The sequence below is a fragment of the Aegilops tauschii genome, chromosome 3, assembly GCF_002575655.3.
Source record: "Aegilops tauschii subsp. strangulata cultivar AL8/78 chromosome 3, Aet v6.0, whole genome shotgun sequence".
Classification (NCBI taxonomy): domain Eukaryota; kingdom Viridiplantae; phylum Streptophyta; class Magnoliopsida; order Poales; family Poaceae; genus Aegilops; species Aegilops tauschii.
The window spans coordinates 344,157,084-344,178,355 of record NC_053037.3 but is presented as its reverse complement, the minus strand read 5'-3'; positions in this window follow the sequence as shown (position 1 = coordinate 344,178,355).

Genomic DNA, 21,272 nt, shown 5'->3' with positions numbered 1-21,272 from the left:
TTGCCTAGTATATTTTCATTTGACAAAAGATGCTAGTTAATATATTTCCATCATGCAAATTAGGCTGGCGGAAGGTGCCTTTTGTATGCACTAGTTGCAGCACCTTCATTTGGCGGAAGCCAAACGTTTACCACCTTCATTTGGTGGAAGCCAAATACTTAGCTTTTCACCATGTGCTTAGTAGGCATGATTTAGGGCCTATTCGGAAGTCCTTCAACTCCAAACTTCTTTAATTCTCATCCGGAAGTGAGCCCGAACGCGCTAGCTCCAGAAAGCTAAAATCCAGGAAGCTATCATGGGTTGTAGTTCATTTTTCTAAAGTGAGACATTCCCAGCTCCACGTTTTGGTGAATCTGGAGTTTGGGTTATTTACAGCTGTAGTGCCACCACCCCAAAAATGTCTCGACCAGCTCCTCCTCCCTCGACCCCGCATGTATCCGCTTGCTCACATCTCCCCTCTCCCTCGTTTCTCCTCTTGAAGCACCGTCGCCACCTCTTGAAGCACCGTCGCCACGTTTGGCTGCCCCCGTCGTCAGCCAGATCCTCGCCTTCGACTATAGGTATGGTCGTCCAAGGTTGTTTCCCACCGGATCCCATCGCCCCCGCCGCCCGTCGCGCCTGCTGCAAGGAGTTGCAACCCCATGGCTCGGAGCTAGCCCTGACACCATTGATGCCCGAGAGACCCTCCGAGCCAGGAGCAGCACCAGGACGACCGCACCCCCAAGCCCAAACCGCAAGGTGAGCTCCTCCCCTTCTCTTCTTCCCGAGCCAGGAGCAACACCAGGCTCATGTTGTTTGTATTGTACATGCCGCACTCCACCGTGAAGCCTGCGCAACCGCCGCCTATGTGTAGTTTCACCCGAGATGGGCTCCTTCTAGTCGGTGTTGGGAAACGTTGCATGGAAAACAAAAAAAATTATACGCACACGCAAGATCTATCCATGGAGATACATAGCTACGAGAGGGGAAGAGCATCTTCATACCCTTGAAGATCGCAAAGCGGAAGCGTTTATCAACGCGGTTGATGTAGTCGTACACCTTCACGATCCGTCCCGAACGTACGACACCTCCGCGTTCAGCACACGTTCAGCTCGATGACGTCCTCGCCTTCTTGATCCAGCAAGACGGGCGAAGTAGTAGATGAGTTCCGGCAGCACGATGGTGTAGTGACGCTGTTGGTGAAGAAACAATCTCCGCAGGGCTTCGCCAAGCACAACAGAAATTATGACGGAGGATAAACTATAGGGGACGGGGTTGCCGGCACACGGCTTGGTGATTCTTGATGTGTTCCAAGTGCTAGCCCTACCCCTCTATTTATATGTTGAGCCATGGGGTCAAAACTTGGAGAAAGAGCCTCCTCAAAGTCGGTTTTGCCCGCAAGGAAGAGTCCTTCTCGGACTTGCAGGACCAGACGTCATAGTCCTTGGCGTCTGGCCCAGCGGCCACGGGCCTCGGTGTTTGGCCCAGGGCAAGACGCCAGTGTCTCCAGCGTTTGGGCGTTGACCTCTGCAAAACATCTGAAAGGATCGAGAAGAGGTGTCTAGAGGGGGGTGAATGGACTCTTACAAAGAAAAGTGGCAGTTTTTAATTTCTTCAAGTTGAGGTGGAGTATTAGCACATGTTTAAACATTCATAATACATATCAAGCAAGCATGACAAGAGTATATGGGAAGCGGAAAGTAAAGCATGCAACTTTGCAAGAATGTAAGGGATGGGACTGGAGTGTGCAAATGCAATTAGAGACACGGAGATTTTTGGCGTGGTTCCGATAGGTGGTGCTATCGTACATCCACGTTGATGGAGACTTCAACCCACGAAGGGTAACGGTTGCGCGAGTCCACGGAGGGCTCCACCCACGAAGGGTTCACGAAGAAGCAACCTTGTCTATCCCCCATGGCCATCGCCCACGAAGGACTTGCCTCACTAGGGTAGATCTTCACGAAGTAGGCGATCTCCATGCCCGTACAAACTCCTTGGTTCAACTCCACAATCTTGACGGAGGCTCCCAAGTGATACCTAACCAATCTAGGAGACACCACTCTCCAAAAGGTAATAGCCGGTGTGTTGATGATGAACTCCTTGCTCTTGTGCTTCAAATGATAGTCTCCCCAACACTCAATTCTCTCTCATAGGATTGGATTTGGTGGAAAGATGATTTGAGTGGAAAGCAACTTGGGGAAGGCTAGAGATCAAGATTTATGTGGTTGGAATGGAATATCTTGACCTCAACACAAGTGTAGGTGGTTCTCTCTCAGAAAATGTATGATGGAAGTGTAGGCATGTTCTGATGGCTCTCTCCACGAATGAAGAGGGGGTGGAGGGGTATATATAGCCTCCACACAAAATCTAACCATTACACACAATTTACCAAACTCGGTGGGACCGAATCAGAAAACTCGGTCAGACCGATTCAGTTCAAAATGTGACCGTTAGGCATTTCGGTGGGACCGATATGATCAACTCGGTAGGACCGATGTGCTAGGGTTAGCGTAAAGCCTCATCTCGGTTTGACTGATTACACAAACTCGGTGGGACCGACTTGGGTAATAAGCAAAACAGAGAGTTGGCCAAGCAAACTCGGTGAGACCGATTGCATATTTCGGTGGGACCGAATATTGCAATAGGAAAAAGAGAGTTTGCAAGCCCATCTCGGTGAGACCGAGATCCCATCGGTGAGACCGAATTGGCTAGGGTTTGGCAGTGGCTATGTCAACAGAACTCGGTGGCGCCGGATAGAAAGTTTTGGTAGGGCCGAGTTTGACTTTTGGTTTGGGACATATGTGGATGTGAGAAAGTGGTTGAGGGCTTTGGAGCATATCCCTAAGCACTTTGAGCAAGCAAGCCATTAAGCAACACCTCATCCCCTTTTAATAGTATTGGCTTTCCTATGGACTCAATGTGATCTTGGATCACTAAAATAGAAAATGTAGAGTTCTGAGCTTTGAGCTTGAGCCAATCCTTTGTCCTTATCATCTTGAAGGGGTTCCACGTCCTCTAGTCCATGCCACTCCATTGTTGAACTTATCTGAACCATACTAGATGAAAACATTAGTCCAACAAGAGATATGTTGACATTAATTACCAAAATCACCCAGGGAGCACTTGTGCTTTCAATCTCCCCCTTTTTGGTAATTGATGACAACATACATCAAAGCTTTAGATAAAGATATGAAGAATAACAAGTAAAGCTTTGGAAGGACATGTAACATGCATAGGCTCCCCGTACATGTATGCAATCATGTAAATATGGAATATAGGAGCATATGAATGCATAAGCATGACAGAGTAAGCCATGAGTTACATGTATCTTGGCTATATGCATCACAGCAAATGGTGTGAATATGGGAAATGTACCTTCATGCTCATGAGTCCTTCTTGCAAACAGTATGTACATCTGCAAGAAATCCTCATGCACATGAGTGTGATGCATATACTTACCTTGTGGTCTTGAGCTGGCTTTGAAAGAGATGAACCTGAGTAAACAAGGTTAGATAACACAGAAACATCTACTAAGCAGAGCAAGAACAGCAAACCACAAGAGTACCAAGATTGGGATGACATGTAGAATGTGAGTACTGGATACTCTATTGGATATAGACATGTCCCCAAAAGGTAAAGATATACAATGAATTCAAAGATTTCCTTCCCTTAGATGTCTTGCTCCCCCTGAATCTTGTATGGGATATTGGGAGAAGATAGGGAATAGAAAGTCAGAGCAAAGAAAATCAGAGCAAATGCACTCAAACAAGCAAACATGAACATGTCTTTTCCCCTCTGAAGACATGTGACTTCTCTCCTCTTTGGATACCAAGCATCTCGGACCTTTGATATGATTTCTCCTTCCCCCTGGAGAAGAATTCTCTCCCCTGTTGAAGTGATTAGCTTTGATGTGATCTCTCTCTCCCCCTTTGACATTAATTTCCAAGAAGGGATCTTCTGGAGTGTGAGTCAAACTAGGTTTGGTCCTTGAGTCACAAAGCAAACCAGCATGTAGAATGTGATGCTGGTAGACGACAAGAATCATTGAGTGGAGCTGGAATAAAACTATAGGAACAAATGGCAAATTGTCTTCTCTGCAGTGAAATCGGTGATACCGAGTTGTAGTCTTCGATGGTACCGAATTGGTTCGGTTTGACCGAAAGCAACATATCGGTATGACCAAGTTCAACACAGAGAGAACACTTGTCACCTCAGCTCACTAGGCAAATAAGTCTCTCAAGGATTTGCAAGGAATTAGCTGAAGGATTTGCAATGAATTGGATGCAGAAATTGCAGAACAAAACAGATAAAGGAAAATCTAGATGAAGTTTTTTTGATAGAAGAAGGGGAATAAATATGCAATGGACAAATGCAAAAACTCAGAGAAACACTAGAGAACTTCATCTAGAAATGGGTGGTGACTAAGTCGCCTATGTTAGAGTATATTGACTAAGGAGTCAAGTGAGAACACTTGATCATAAGTCATACTCATCGTTTAAGCTCAAAATGGGGTTACCATTTTTCGTTTAAGCATTTGATGTATTCACATCTTGTTGAGCTGCTTTGACCCATATCTTGGGGTAAAGCTTCTCTAAGATGGAATGGCATACCTTGCGTGGTGGTGTTGATCTTAGTCATGTAGTTGAACTTGTGTGGGTTGCTCAAGGTTGATGTAGCTCATCAAGAGTTGGGAGCACCACTTGAAAGTGAGTTCATCTACCTACATGGGTTAGTTTTGCAAGGAAGAGCTCTTGTGTATCCAAAATGACAATCATGAAATTTGATACCAAATGAAATTTGATATATAGAATTTGTCAAAGGATATGTTGAAGGGTTTCATGCTTCCTTGTCTTCAACCACCATTGTATAGAGACTTGGTGATGTAGAGATTGCTCAATATGTGAGTGAGTTGCAATCTCATAGATTTAGATTCATCCAAGTACCTACAAGGGTTAGATAGCATGCAAGGGTACAAATATATCCAAGACATATGATCACCATCATAAGAGAAGAGTCAAGGATTAGTCATAGGCTCATGCCTTGCACGTATCCAAATGGAGTTCCTACTCCAAGTTTGAAGCATCAATGATGTTCAATTCACCTCTCAAACGGCAAAAGACTTTCTCATCAAGCGGTTTGGTGAATATATCCGCCAATTGTTTATCGGTATGAACATGCTTAAGACCAATGTCCCCTTTAGCAACATGATCTCGAATGAAATGATGTCGAACTTCAATACGCTTAGTTCGAGAATGTTGCACGGGATTGTGAGCAATCTTAATAGAACTCTCATTGTCACAAAGCAATGGAACATGTTTCACATTGATCCCATAATCTTTAAGAGTTTGGGTCATCCAAAGTAATTGAGCACAACATGAACCGGCGGCGATGTATTCTGCTTCGGCGGTGGATAAGGATACCGAGTTCTGTTTCTTGGAGGATCAAGATACAAGAGATATACCAAGAAATTGACAAGTACCCGAAGTGGACTTTCTATCAACCTTGTCTCCGGCATAGTCCGAATCAGAATAGCCAACAAGATCAAAAGAGGACCTCTTAGGATACCAAATGCCAAAATTTGGTGTATGTATTAAGTATCTCACTATCCTTTTCATAGCCTTAAGATGACATTCTTTGGGGGCCGCTTGATATCGTGCACGCATGCACCCACTTAGCATAATATGGGGACGGGAGGTACGTAGATATAATAACGAACCAATCATAGAGCGATAAACCTTTTGATCAACCGGTTCACCATCCTTAGTCAAATCAAGATGTCCACTAGTAGGCATAGGTGTTTTCATACCTTTGCATTCTTGCATATTGAACTTCTTGAATAAGTCCTTGGTGTACTTTGTTTGAGAGACAAAGGTGCCTTCCTTAGTTTGCTTGATTTGCAAACCAAGAAAGAACTTGAGTTCACTCATCATAGACATCTCAAACTTCTTCGACATTAGCTTCCCAAACTTTTCACTAAAATGAGGGTTAGTCGAACCAAATATGATATCATCAACATAAATTTGGCACACAAATAATTCACCATTAACCCTTTTAGTAAAAAGAGTAGAATCTATTTTTCCAATCTCAAAGCCTTTTTTAATAAGGAACTTGGTCAAGCATTTATACCACGCTCTAGGAGCTTGTTTAAGACCATAAAGAGCTTTGTGAAGTTTGTAAACATGATCGGGTTTCTTAGGATTGACAAAGCCGGGAGGTTGTTTAACATAAACTTCCTCCTCAATTTCACCATTTAAAAAACCACTTGTAATGTCCATTTGGTACAAGGTGATATCATGGTGATTAGCATAGGCAAGTAAGATGCGGATGGACTCAAGTCTAGCAACGGGGGCATATGTCTCACCGTAGTCCATACCTTCGACTTGAGTGTAGCCTTGGGCGACGAGACATGCTTTGTTGCGAACGACTTGACCATCTTCGTCCTGCTTGTTGCGAAACACCCATTTGGTACCAATGATGTTGTGGTTGTTGTCGGGCTTCTCGACCAATGTCCACACTTGATTTCTCTTGAAGTTGTGTAGCTCTTCATGCATGGCGTTTATCCAATCCAGATCTTCCAATGCTTCTTCAACCTTCATAGGTTCAATGCTAGAGATGAATGAATAATGTTCACAAAAGTTAGCCAAACGAGTTTTAGAGCGAGTGATTCTCCCGGTTTGAATATCATTAAAGATTTGTTCGACGGGATGGTCTCTTGAGACTCTTGCTCAAACTCGTGAGAGCTTTTGCTTGGATCGGGGTGGAACATCTTCTTCATCATCTTGTCCTTCTTCTTGGCCTTCTTCATTATTGGCGTTGTCGTTCTCTTGTCTTGGTGGAGAAGGAGGTTGATGAGGTTCATCTTGGTGTACTTCCTCGTTTTCTTCATCTTGGTGCGTCCCACTTGTGGATGCTTCCGTATCAACTCTTGGTTCACCTTGTCTTGAGGTAGAAGCTTCCACTTGGACGGACGAGGTACTCTCCTTCACCTCCGTTGGACGAATCTTGCCAATATACAAGTCTTGGATTGCTTCTGAAGGATCTTTATCTCCTACATCAATTGGCAATTGCTCTACTTGCGAGCCGTTAGATTCATCAAACTTCACATCTACCATCTCTTCAACCTTTTGGGTGAAATTGTTGTAGACACGATAAGTGTGAGAGTTTGAGCCATAACCAAGTAGGAAACCTTCATGAGATTTAGGAGAAAATTTAGAACGACGATGCTTATCAAGAATGTAGCACTTTGAGCCGAATACTCGAAAGTATCCAACTTGGGGTTTGTTACCGGTGAGAAGCTCGTATGCCGTCTTGCCGAGCAGCTTGTGAAGATACAAGCGATTTGTTGCATGACAAGCTGTCTCAACCGCTTCCACCCAAAAGTGTTTTGGAGTTTTGTACTCATCAAGCATCGTTCTCGCCATCTTGATAAGAGTTCGGTTCTTCCTCTCAACAACTCCATTTTGTTGAGGTGTGTACGTAGCTGAGAACTCGTGTGAAATCCCTTCTTCGTCAAGAAAGGTATCCACATTTGCGTTCTTGAACTCCGCTCCGTTGTCACTGCGGACCTTGTTGATCTTCACTTCAAATTAATTTTGGGCCTTCCTAGCGAAGCTCTTGAAGATCTTTTGGACCTGCGATTTATCATCAAGAAAGAACACCCACGTAAATCTTGAAAAATCATCAACTATAACTAGACCAAATGAGTTACCACCGAGACTCTTGTAGGCATTGGGACCAAAGAGATCCATATTAAGTAGCTCGAGCGGTCTTCTCGTGGTCATAATGTTCTTCACGGGGTGACTTCCTCTAACTTTTTTTCCTGCTTGACAAGCACTACAAAGTCTATCCTTGTCAAATATAACATCTTTTACTCCAAGGATATGATCACCTTTAATAAGCTTATCAAGATTTTGCATGCCCACATGACCTAACCTTCTATGCCACAACCAACCTTTCGAAGATTTAGTAATAAAGCAAGTTCTAGGTGGAGCCTTTTTAGTGAAATCAATAATGTAAAGATCACCTCTACAAATACCGGTAAAGACCATTTTATGATTATCTCTACGAAACACTTGGCAATCTACTTTAGTAAATAGGACATTGAAACCAACGTCAGCAAGCTTAGATACGGAAAGTAAATTATAGCCAAGAGATTCAACGAGCATAACATTTTGTATGGAGCTATCATGTGAGATGGCCACCTTACCAAGGCCAACCACCTTACCCTTTGAGTTATCACCAAAAGTGACATACTTTCGAGGGCCGTCGTTTTCAGCAAGCTCACGAAACATATCCTTGTCTCCGGTCATATGATCAGTACATCCACTATCAAGGACCCATTCCTTTCCTCCAGCCATGTAGCCGTGAAGATTAGCCATAAGACCAAAGTGTCTCATTGCATCAAGAAGATCATAGTCACTATCATCATCCTCATCATAGTATCCATGTTCAACATCGTCATGTGATGGATCAATTCCTAAAGAGAGTGATTCATTAGAAGTGTGACTGTAACAATGTTCATCTCTATGAATGCTAATGACTTCGGAAATGATATTGCTAATAATTCCAACATCTCCTTTGGCACGCATGAGATCACGAAGCTCAAATAGGCAATCATCAAACTTAGGATCACTTGTACTCATTCTATTCAAGGCAATAGACTTATGGAGAATCTCATCTAGATTTTTCAAGGAATAATTTGGGAATCGTTCCTCTAGAAATCTCCATATGGTGTAAGCACAATCTAGAGCAGGTAAGCTAGCAATCAAATTTTTAGGCAATCCTTTTACAATAAGATTGATAGTTCTAAGATCGCGAATCATGTCAAGATCCTCATCGGGTGTGGGATGCAAAGGATCAACAAGGCGAGCACAAGGAGTAGTAATGTACTTGGTCAAATGATATTCATTGAAAATTTCAAGCATCTCATTTTTTCACTCATGAAAGTACTCTCCATCAAGTATAGGCACTCTATGTCTAAGACTCCCCAACGTAGACTCATCCATCTTCCTCAAAAGGTGTTTAAACCAAAGCAATGGAGACCAAGGCTCTGATACCAATTGAAAGGATCGAGAAGAGGTGTCTAGAGGGGGGTGAATAGACTCTTAGCAAAGAAAAGTGGCACTTTTTAATTTCTTCAAGTTGAGGTGGAGTATTAGCACATGTTTAAACATTCACAATACATATCAAGCAAGCATGACAAGAGTATATGGGCAGCGGAAAGTAAAGCATGCAACTTTGCAAGAATGTAAGGGGATGGGATTGTAGTGTGCAAACGCAATTGGAGACACGGAAATTTTTGGCGTGGTTCAGATAGGTGGTGCTATCGTACATCCACGTTGATGGAGACTTCAACCCACGAAGGGTAACGGTTGCGCGAGTCCACGGAGGGCTCCACCCATGAAGGGTCCACGAAGAAGCAACCTTGTCTATCCCACCATGGCCATCGCCCACGAAGGACTTGCCTCACTAGGGTAGATCTTCACGAAGTAGGTGATCTCCTTGCCCGTACAAACTCCTTGGTTCAACTCCACAATCTTGACGGAGGCTCCCAAGTGACACCTAACCAATCTAGGAGACACCACTCTCCAAAAGGTAATAGACGGTGTATTGATGATGAACTCCTTGCTCTTGTGCTTCAAATGATAGTCTCCCCAACACTCAACTCACTCTCAAAGGATTGGATTTGGTGGAAAGATGATTTGAGTGGAAAGCAACTTGGGGAAGGCTAGAGATCAAGATTTATGTGGTTGGAATGGAATATCTTGACCTCAACACAAGTGTAGGTAGTTCTCTCTCCGAAAATGTATGATGGAAGTGTAGGCATGTTCTGATGGCTCTCTCCACGAATGAAGAGGGGGTGGAGGGGTATATATAGCCTCCACACAAAATCTAACCGTTACACACAATTTACCAAACTCGGTCAGACCGATTCAGTTAAAAATGTGACCGTGAGGCATTTCGATGGGACCGATATGATCAACTCGGTAGGACTGATGTGCTAGGGTTAGGGTAAAGCCTCATCTCGGTTTGACCGATTACACAAACTCGGTGGGACCGATTTGGGTAATAAGCGAAACAGAGAGTTGGCCAAGCAAACTCGGTGAGACCGATTGCATATTTCGGTGGGACCGAAATTATTGCAATAGGCAACAGAGGGTTTGCAAGCCCATCTCGGTGAGACCGAGATCCCATCGGTGAGACCGAATTGGCTAGGGTTTGGCAGTGGCTATGTCAACAGAACTCGGTGGCGCCGGATAGAAAGTTTTGGTAGGGCCGAGTTTGACTTTTGGTTTGGGACATATGTGGATGTGAGAAAGTGGTTGAGGGCTTTGGAGCATATCACTAAGCACTTTGAGCAAGCAAGCCATTAAGCAACACTTCATCTCCTTTTAATAGTATTGGCTTTCCTATGGACTCAATGTGATCTTGGATCACTAAAATAGAAAATGTAGAGTCCTGAGCTTTGAGCTTGAGCCAATCCTTTGTCCTTATCATCTTGAAGGGGTTCCACATCCTCTAGTCCATGCCACTCCCTTGTTGAACTTATCAGAACCATACTATATGAAAACATTAGTCCAACAAGAGATATGTTGACATTAATTACCAAAATCACCCGGGGAGCACTTGTGCTTTCAACATCCTTTTGCACCGACATAAGGCCCTACGGGCCTTACCCCTTGGCCTAACCATATCATCATATATATCAATCTTTACCTCCAGAAAATTCTGGAGCTCATCGTCATGTCTGTGATCTCATCCAGGACTCCGAACAACATTCGGTCACCAACATACATGACTCATATAATACTATATCGTCAATGAACGTTAAGCGTGCGGACCCTACGGGTTCGAGAACTATATAGACATGACCGAGACACCTCTCCGGTCAATAACCAATAGCGGAACCTGGATGCCCATATTGGCTCCTACATATTGTACGGAGATCTTTATCGATCGAACCTTATGACAACATACGTAATTCCCTTTGTCCATTGATATGTTGCTTGCAGATTCGATCGTCGGTATCTTCATACCTAGTGCACTCTCGCTGGCAAGTCTATTTACTCGTTCCGTAATACATCATCTCGTAACTAACTCCTTAGTTAGTTTGCTTGCAAGCTTCTTGTGATGTTGTATTATCGAGAGGGCCCAGAGATACCTCACCGATACACGGAGTGACAAATCCCAATCTCGATTCACACCAACTCAACAAACACCTTCGGAGATACCTGTAGAGCATCTTTATGATCACCCAGTTATGTTGTGACGTTTGATAGCACACAAGGTATTCCTCAGGTATACGGGAGTTGCATGATCTCATGGTCGAAGGAACATGTATTTGACATTAAGAAAGCAGTAGCAATAAACTGAACGATCATATGCTAAGCTAACGGATGGGTCTTGTCCATCACATCATTCTCCTAATGATGTGATCCCGTTATCAAATGACAACACATGTCTATGGTTAGGAAACCTTAACGATCTTTGATCAACGAGCTAGTCTAGTAGAGGCTCACTAGGGACATTGTATTGTTTATGTATTCACACATGTATTTAAGTTTCCGATCAATACAATTCTAGCATGAATAATAAGGAAATATAAACTTTATTATTGCCTCTAGGGCATATTTCCTTCAGTGTCCCACTTGCACTAGTGTCACTAATCTAGTTCACATCGCCATCTGATTAACACCCATAGTTCACATCGCCATGTGACAACACCCAAAGAGTTTACTAGAGTCAATAATCTAGTTCACATCGCCATGTGATTAACACCCAAAGAGTACTAAGGTGTGATCATGTTTTGCTTGTGAGAGAAGTTTAGTCAACGGGTCTGTCACATTCAGATCCGTATGTATTTTGCAAATTTCTGTGTTTACAATGCTCTGCATGGAGCTACTCTAGCTAATTGCTCCCACTATCAATATGTATCTAGATTGATACTCATAGTCATCCGAATCGGTGTCAAAGCTTGCATTGACAGAACTCTTTACGATGAACTCTTTATCACCTCCATAACCGAGAAAATATTTCCTTAGTTCTCTAAGGATAATTTTGACCGTTGTCCAGTGATCTACTCCTGGATCACTATTGTACCCCTTGCCAAACTCATGGCAAGGTACACAATAGGTCTGGTACACAGCATGGCATACTTTATAGAACCTATGGCTGAGGCCTCGGGAATGACTTTCAGTCTATCTCTATCTTCTGCCGTGGTCGAGCTTTGAGTCTGACTCAACTTCACACCTTGTAACACAGGGAAGAACCCTTTCTTTGACTGATCCATTTTGAACTTCTTCAAAACTTTATCAAGGTATGTGCTTTGTGAAAGTCCTATTAAGCGTCTTGATCTATCCCTATAGATCTTGATTTCAAATATATAATCAGCTTCACCGAGGTCTTTCATTGAAAAATTCTTATTCAAGTATCCTTTTATGCTATCCAGAAATTCTATATCATTTCCGATCAACAATATGTCATCCACATATAATATTAGAAATGCTACAGAGCTCCCACTCACCAAATACAGGCTTCGCCATAAGTCTGTATAAAACCATATGCTTTGATCACCTCATCAAAGCATATATTCCAACTCCGAGATGCTTGCACCAGTCTATAGATGGATTGCTGGAGTTTGCACACTTTGTTAGCACCTTTAGGATCGACAAAACCTTCTAGTTGCATCATATGCCACTCTTCTTTAAGAAATCCATTAAGGAATGCAGCTTTTGACGTCCATTTGCCAGATTTCGTAATAAATGCGGAAATTGCTAACATGATTCGGACTGACTTAAGCATCGCTATGGGTGAGAAGGTCTCATCGTAGTCAACTCCTTGAACTTGTCGAAAACCTTTTGCAATAAGTCAAGCTTTGTAGGTGGTGAAATTACCATCAGCGTCTGTCTTCTTCTTGAAGATCCATTTATTCTCAATGGCTTGCCGATAATCGGGCAAGTCCACCAAAGTCCACACTTTGTTATCATATATGGATCCTATCTCAGATTTCATGGCCTCAATCCATTTATCGGAATCTGGGCTCGTCATAGCTTCTTCATAGTTCGTAGGTTCGCCATGGTCTAGTAACATGACTTATAGGACAGGATTACCGTACCACTCTGGTGCAGAACATGCTCTGTTTGACCTACGAGGTCCAGTAGTAACTTGATATGAAGTTGCATGATCATCATCATTAGCTTCCTCTATAGTTGGTGTAGGCATCACGGGAACATATTTCTCTGATGTGCTACTCTCCAAAATTGAGAGAAGGTACAACTACCTCATCAAGTTCTAATTTCCTCCCACTCACTTCTTTCGAGAGAAACTCCTTCTCTAGAAAGGTTCCATTCTTGGCAACAAAGATCTTGCCTTCGGATCTATGGTAGAAGGTGTACCCAATTGTTTCCTTAGGGTATCCTATGAAGACACACTTCTCCGATTTGGGTTCGAGCTTATCAGGCTGAAGCCTTTTGACATAAGTGTCGCAACCCCAAACTTTAAGAAACGACAGCTTATGTTTCTTGCCAAACCACAGTTCATACGGTGTCGTCTCAATGGATTCATACGGTGCCCTATTTAATGTGAATGCAACTATCTCTAATGCATAACCCCAAAATGACAGTGGTAAATTGGTAAGAGACATCATAGAATGCACCATATCTAATAAAGTGCGGTTATGACGTTTGGACACACCATTACGCTGTGGTGTTCCAGGTGGCGTCAGTTGTGAAACTATTCCACATTGTTTTAAATGAAGGCCAAACTCGTAACTCAAATATTCGCCTCCGCGAGCAGATCGTAGAAACTTTATTTTCTTGTTATGATGATTCTCCACTTCACTCTGAAATTCTTTGAACTTTTCAAATGTTTCAAACTTGTGTTTCATTAAGTAGATATAATTATATCTACTCAAATCATCTGTGAAGGTCAAAAAATAACGATACCTGCCGCGTGCTTCAATACTCATTGGACCGCATACATCGGTATGTATTATTTCCAATAAGTAATTAGCTCGATCCATTGTTCCAGAGAACAGAATTTTAGTCATCTTGCCCATGAGGCATGGTTCGCAAGTATCAAATGATTCATAATCAAGTGATTCCAAAAGTCTATCTGCATGGAGTTTCTTCATGCGCTTTACACCAATATGACCTAAATGGTAGTGCCACAAGTATGTTGCACTATCATTATCAGCTTTGTATCTTTTGGCATCAATATTATGAATATGTGTATCACTACGATCGAGATTTAATAAACCTTTCACATTGGGTGTATGACCATAGAAGGTTTTATTCATGTAAACAGAACAACAATTATTCTCTGACTTAAATGAATAACCGTATTGCAATAAACATGATATGATCATATTCATGCTCAACACAAACAGTAAATAACATTTATTTAGGTTCAACACTAATCCCGAAGGTAGAGGGAGTGTGTCATGGTGATCGTATCAACCTTGGAATCACTTCCATCACACATCGTCACCTCGCCCTTAACTAGTCTCTGTTTATTCTGCAACTCCTGTTTCGAGTTACTAATATTAGCAAATGAACTAGTATCAAATACCCAGGGGCTACTACGAACACTAGTAAGGTACACATCAATAACATGTATATCAAATATACCTTTGTTCACTTTGCCATCCTTCTTATCCGCCAAGTATTTGGGGGCAGTTCCACTTCCAGTGACCATTTCCTTTGCAGTAGAAGCACTCAGTTTCAGGCTTGGGTCTAGCTTTGGGCTTTTTCATGGGAGCGGTAACTTGCTTGCTATTCTTCTTTAAGTTCCCTTTCTTTCCCTTTGCCCTTTTCTTGAAACTAGTGGTCTTGTTAACCATCAACAATTGATGTTCTTTCTTGATTTGTACCTTCGCCGATTTCAGCATTGCGAAGAGCTCGGGAATCATTTTCGTCATCCCTTGCATATTATAGTTCATCACGAAGTTCTAGTGATAGTGACTAGAGAACTCTGTCCATCACTATCTTATCTGGAAGATTAACTCCCACTTGATTCAAGTGATTGTAGTACCTAGACATTCTGAGCACATGCTCACTGGCTGAGCTATTTTCCTCCATCTTGTAGGCAAAGTACTTGTTAGAGGTCTCAGCAATGAGGATAATCCTCAGATCACGGACCCAGTCCGCATCATTGCTACTATCATCTTCAACTTATTTTCTCTAGGAACATATCAAAAAATAGGGGAACTACATCGCGAGCTATTGATCTATAATATAGATTTGCAAATACTACCAGGACTAAGTTCATGATAAATTAAGTTCAATTAATCAAATTACTAATGAACTCCCACTTAAATTAACATACCTCAAGTTATCTAAGTGATACATGATCCAAATAAACTAAACCATGTCCGGTCATCACGTGAGATGGAGTAGTCATCAATGGTAAACATCTCTATGTTGAACATATCTACTATATGACTCATGTTCGACCTTTCGGTCTCCAGTGTTCCGAGACCATGTCTGTACATGCTAGGCTCGTCAAGTTTAACCCCATTATTCTGCATGTGCAAAACTGTCTTACACCCGTTGTATGTGAAGTAGAGTCTATCACACCCGATCATCACGTGGTGTCTCGAAACGACGAACTTTCGCAACGGTGCATACTCGGGGAGAACACTTATATCTTGAAATTAGTGAAGGGATCATGTTATAATGCTACCACCGTTCTAAGAAAAATAAGATGCATAAAAGATAAACATCACATGCAATCAAAATATGTGACATGATATGGCCATCATCATCTCGTGCTTTTGATCTCCATCTCCAAAGCATCGTCATGATCTCCATCATCACCGGCTCGACACCTTGATCTTCATCGTTGCGTCATGGTCGTCTCGCCAACTATGGCTTCTACAACTATCGCTAACACATAGTGATAAAGTAAAGCAATTACATGGCGTTTGCATTTCATACAATAAAGGGACAACCATAAGGCTCCTGTCGGTTGCCGATAACTTACAAAACATGATCATCTCATACAATAATGTTTATCACATCATGTCTTTACCATATCACATCACAACATGCCCTGCAAAAACAAGTTAGACGTCCTCTACTTTGTTGTTGCAAGTTTTACGTGGTTGCTATGGGCTTCTAGCAGGAACCGTTCTTACCTACGGCAAAAACCACAACGGCGATTCATCAAGTTTGTTGTTTCAACCTTCTTCAAGGACCGGCAGTAGTCAAATTCGATTCAACTAAAGTAGGAGAAACAAACACCCACCAGCCACCTTTTATGCAAAAGTAGTTGCATGTCTGTCGGTGGAACCGGTCTCATGTATGTGGACATGTAAGGTTGGTCTGGGCCGCTTCATCTTACAATACCGCCGAATCAAAATAAGACGTTGGTGGCAAGCAGTATGACCATCACCGCCCACAACTCTTTGTGTTCTACTCGTGCATATCATCTACGCATAGACCTGGCTCTGATGCCATTGTTGGGAAACGTTGCATGGAAAACAAAAACATTCTATGCACACGCAAGATCTATCCATGGAGATGCATAGCTACGAGAGGGGAAAAGCATCTTCATACCCTTGAAGATCGCAAAGCGGAAGTGTTTATCAACGCGGTTGATGTAGTCATACACTTTCACGATCCATCCCGATCAAGTACCGAATGTAAGGCACCTCCGCGTTCAGCACACGTTCAGCTCGATGACGTCCTCGCCTTCTTGATCCAGCAAGACGGGCGAAGTAGTAGATGAGTTCCGATAGCACGACGGTGTGGTGACAGTGTTGGTGAAGAACAATCTCCGCAGTGCTTCACCAAGCACAACGGAAACTATGACGGAGGATAAACTAGAGGGGACGGGGTTGCCAGCACACGGCGTGGTGATTCTTGATGTATTCCGGGTGCTAGCCCTGCCCCTCTATTTATATGTTGAGCCCTGGGGCTGAAACTTGGAGAAAGAGCCTCCTCAAAGTCGGTTTTCCTGCAAGGAAGAGTCCTTCTCGGACTTCCAGGACCAGACGCCACAGTCCTTGGCGTCTGGCCTAGACGCCAGATGCCAGGGTCTCCGGCGTTTGGGTCCTGACCTCTGCAAAACATCCTTTTGCACTGACCTAAGGCCCCACAGGCCTTACCCCTTGGCCTAACCATACCATCCTATATATCAATCATTACCTCCGGACAATTCTGGAGCTCCTCGTCATGTCCGTGATCTCATCCGGGACTCCGAACAATATTCGGTCACCAACATACATAACTCATATAATATTATATCGTCAACAAATGTTAAGCATGCGGACCCTACGGGTTCGAGAACTATGTAGACATGACCGAGAAACCTCTCCAGTCAATAACCAATAGCGGAACCTGGATGCCCATATTGGCTCCTACATATTCTACGAATATATTTATCGGTCGAACCTTATGACAACATATGTAATTCCCTTTGTCCATCGGTATGTTACTTGCCCGAGATTTGATCATCGATATCTTCATACCTAGTTCAATCTCGTTACCGGCAAGTCTCTTTACTCGTTCCGTAATACATCATCTCGTAACTAACTCCTTAGTTACTTTGCTTGCAAGCTTCTTGTGATGCTGTATGACCGAGAGGGCCCAGAGATACCTCTCCGATACACGGAGTGACAAATCCCAATCTTGATTCACGCCAACTCAACAAACACCTTTGGAGATACCTGTAGAGCATCTTTATGATCACCCAGTTACGTTGTGATGTTTGATAGCACACAAGGTATTCCTCCGGTATCCGGGAGTTGCATGATCTCATGGTCGAAGGAACATGTATTTGACATTAAGAAAGTCGTAGCAATAAATTGAACGATCATATGCTAAGCTAAACGGATGGGTCTTGTCCATCACATCATTCTCCTAATGATGTGATCCGTTATCAAATGACAACACATGTCTATGGTTCGGAAACCTTAACCATCTTTGATCAACGAGCTAGTATAGTAGAGGCTCACTAGGGACACGGTATTGTTTATGTATTCACACGTGTATTTAAGTTTCCGATCAATACAATTCTAGCATGAATAATAAACCTTTATCATGAATAAGGAAATATAAAATAAAAACTTTATTATTGCCTCTAGGGCATATTTCCTTCAGTCGGCCAACATGGCAACCAGCAGGCTTCAACGCCCCAGCTTGGCTGCCAGTTCATCCAAGCATTGGGAGGAGCTGCCGCAGCTCTAGAACGTTTTTCTGTTCGCCATCTCAAGCAAGAATCAATGTAAGAAGCTTGATATGGGAAGTTTTGTAGAAGCTAGATGGTTTCAGAACAGGCCCTTAGCCGGGCTAGATTTGGCAGAGGCTATGTATGCACTGATTAGTAGCCTTCCGCCAAACTAAAAGCTAATAATCTATTTTTAAGTCAATAGAGCGAAATATTTATAGTATAGGGTTGGATGACTGCTACTTGTGATAGGCGTTGGGATTCCCGGAGAGGAAGGGTGAAATAGTGTAGTAGCAAAAAGTATTTCCCTCAGTTAAGAACCAAGATTTATCAAACCAATAGGAGACACCACACGGACAAGATAAACGGTACATGCACACACACCAAACAAATGCTTGCACCCAACAACAGAAAAAGTGTTTTTAATCCCCTTGTTCTCGCCAGTTGCCAAGATTAAATCTGATAGTAGTACACTGGTGCAATGACATCCTATACAAATGGGTTTTAACCCCTTTCCACGATAGAGTTTTAAACCGTCGCCTTGCCTGTGTGTGCGATAGGGGGTCCATCCCACATGACCCAGAAATCGTCGGTGATAGGTCGTTCGGCCACATACGTGGGGAAAAAAGAGTTCTCGTGCGATCGGGCGAGCCATTGTAGAAAATTATACAGGCCCAATCATTTCCGTTCGTATGTACATCCCACACAGTGAGTCCCAGACAAACGTTTCTGTCGTATGCACATCACACACAATTTTCCGTTAGTGTGCGATCGAGGGAGATAATGCAGACACCTTCGTAGGACAAGCCGTGGGAGATCGTCTTGCCATCCCACACAATAATTATGGAACAAATGTTTGTGTGGCATACCACAACACACATAGTTTTCTGTATAGCCTCGTCTGTGATAGGTGTAGCGATCATAGACGCTCTGCCTCAGTTAACCGTCTGCGTTATTCAAGTATATCACACACGATTCGATGAAGAAAATGTATGACATTGGGCTATCCATCACACAGGCGTTTACTGCTAGAAACATTTGTAAGGTGCCATTGACCGAGTTAGTGATGACCCACAAGTATAGGGGATCTATCGTAGTCCTTCCGATAAGTAAGAGTGTTGAACCCAACAAGGAGCAGAAGGAAATGACAAGCGGTTTTCAGTAAGGTATTCTCTGCAAGCACTGAAATTATAGGTAACAGATAGTTTTGTGATAAGATAATTTGTAACGAGTAACAAGTAACAAGTGTAAATAAAGTGCAGAAAGATGGCCCAATCCTTTTTGTAGCAAAGGACAAGCCTGGACAATTTCTTATATGAAGGAAAACGCTCCCGAGGACACATGGGAATTATTGTCAAGCTAGTTTTCATCACGTTCATATGATTCACGTTCGGTACTTTGATAATTTGATATGTGGGTGGAACGGTGCTTGGGTGCTGTCCTTACTTGGACAAGCATCCCACTTATGATTAACCCCTATTGCAAGCATCCAAAACTACAAAAGAAGTATTAAGGTAAACCTAACCATAGCATGAAACATATGGATCCAAATCAGCCCCTTACGAAGCAACGCATAAACTAGGGTTTAAGCTTCTGTCACTCTAGCAACCCATCATCTACTTATTACTTCCCAATGCCTTCCTCTAGGCCCAAACAATGGTGAAGTGTCATGTAGTCGACATTCACATAACACCACTAGAGGCAAGACAACATACATCTCATCAAAATATCAAACGAATACCAAATTCACATGACTACTAATAGCAAGACTTCTCCCATGTCCTCAGGAACAAGCGTAACTACTCACAAAGCATATTCATGTTCATTATCAGAGGGGTATTAATATGCATAATAGATCTGAACATATGATCTTCCACCAAATAAACCAACTAGCATCAACTACAAGGAGTAATCAACACAACTAGCAACCTACAGGTACCAATCTCAGACTTAGAGACAAGAATTGGATACAAGAGATGAACTAGGGTTTGAGAGGAGATGGTGCTGGTGAAGATGTTGATGGAGATTGACCCCCTCCCGATGAGAGGATCGTTGGTGATGACGATGGCAATGATTTCCCCCTCCCAGAGGGAAGTGTCCCCAGCAGAACAGCTCCGCCGGAGCCCTAGATTGGTTCCGCCTCGTGGCGGCGGAGTCTCGTCCCGAAAGCTTTCTTCTGATTTTTTTCTCGGACGAAAGACTTCATATAGCAGAAGATGGGCATCGGAGGGGCACCAGGGGGCCCATGAGGCAGGGGGCGCACCCAGGGGGTAGGGCGCGCCCCCACCCTCGTGGCCAGGGTGTGGGCCCCCTCTGGTATTTTCTTCGCTCAGTATTTTCTATTATTTCCAAAAATAACTTCCGTGGAGTTTCATGACTTTTGGAGTTGTGCAGAATAGGTCTCTAATATTTGCTCCTTTTCCAGCCCAGAATTCTAGCTGCCGGCATTCTCCCTCTTCATGTAAACCTTGTAAAATCAGAGAGAATAGGCATAAGTATTGTGACATAATGTGTAATAACAGCCCATAATGCAATAAATATCGATATAAAAGCATGATGCAAGATGGATGTATCAACTCCCCCAAGCTTAGACCTCGCTTGTCCTCAAGCGGAAGCCGATAGCGATAAATATGTCCACATGTTTAGAGATAGAGGTGTCGATAAAATAAAATACGGACATGAGGGCATCATGATCATTCTTATAACAGCAACATATATGGATATTGTCATATTATTTCTTATGATAAAGTAACAATCTATCCACAATGTCAAGTGTGAATCAGAAACTTCATTGAGAACCAACAAACTATAATCTCAGTCATTGAAGCAATTGCAATTTATCATAACATCAGAAAGAGTCAACATAAGAGCTTTTCAGCAAGTCCACATACTCAACTATCATTTAGTCTTTCACAATTGCTAACACTCACGCAATACTTGTGGTTATGAGGTTTTAATCGCCTCCCAACCTTTTACCTCAAGGGTAATGTCAAGAATAATAGTTCATGCCAACTTAGATCCAATTGGATATATATGTCAGGATCTTTCCAACACAATGTGCTTGCAAAAGGATAAAATGTAAAAAGGAAAGGTGAAGATCACCATGACTCTTGCATAAGGTAGAA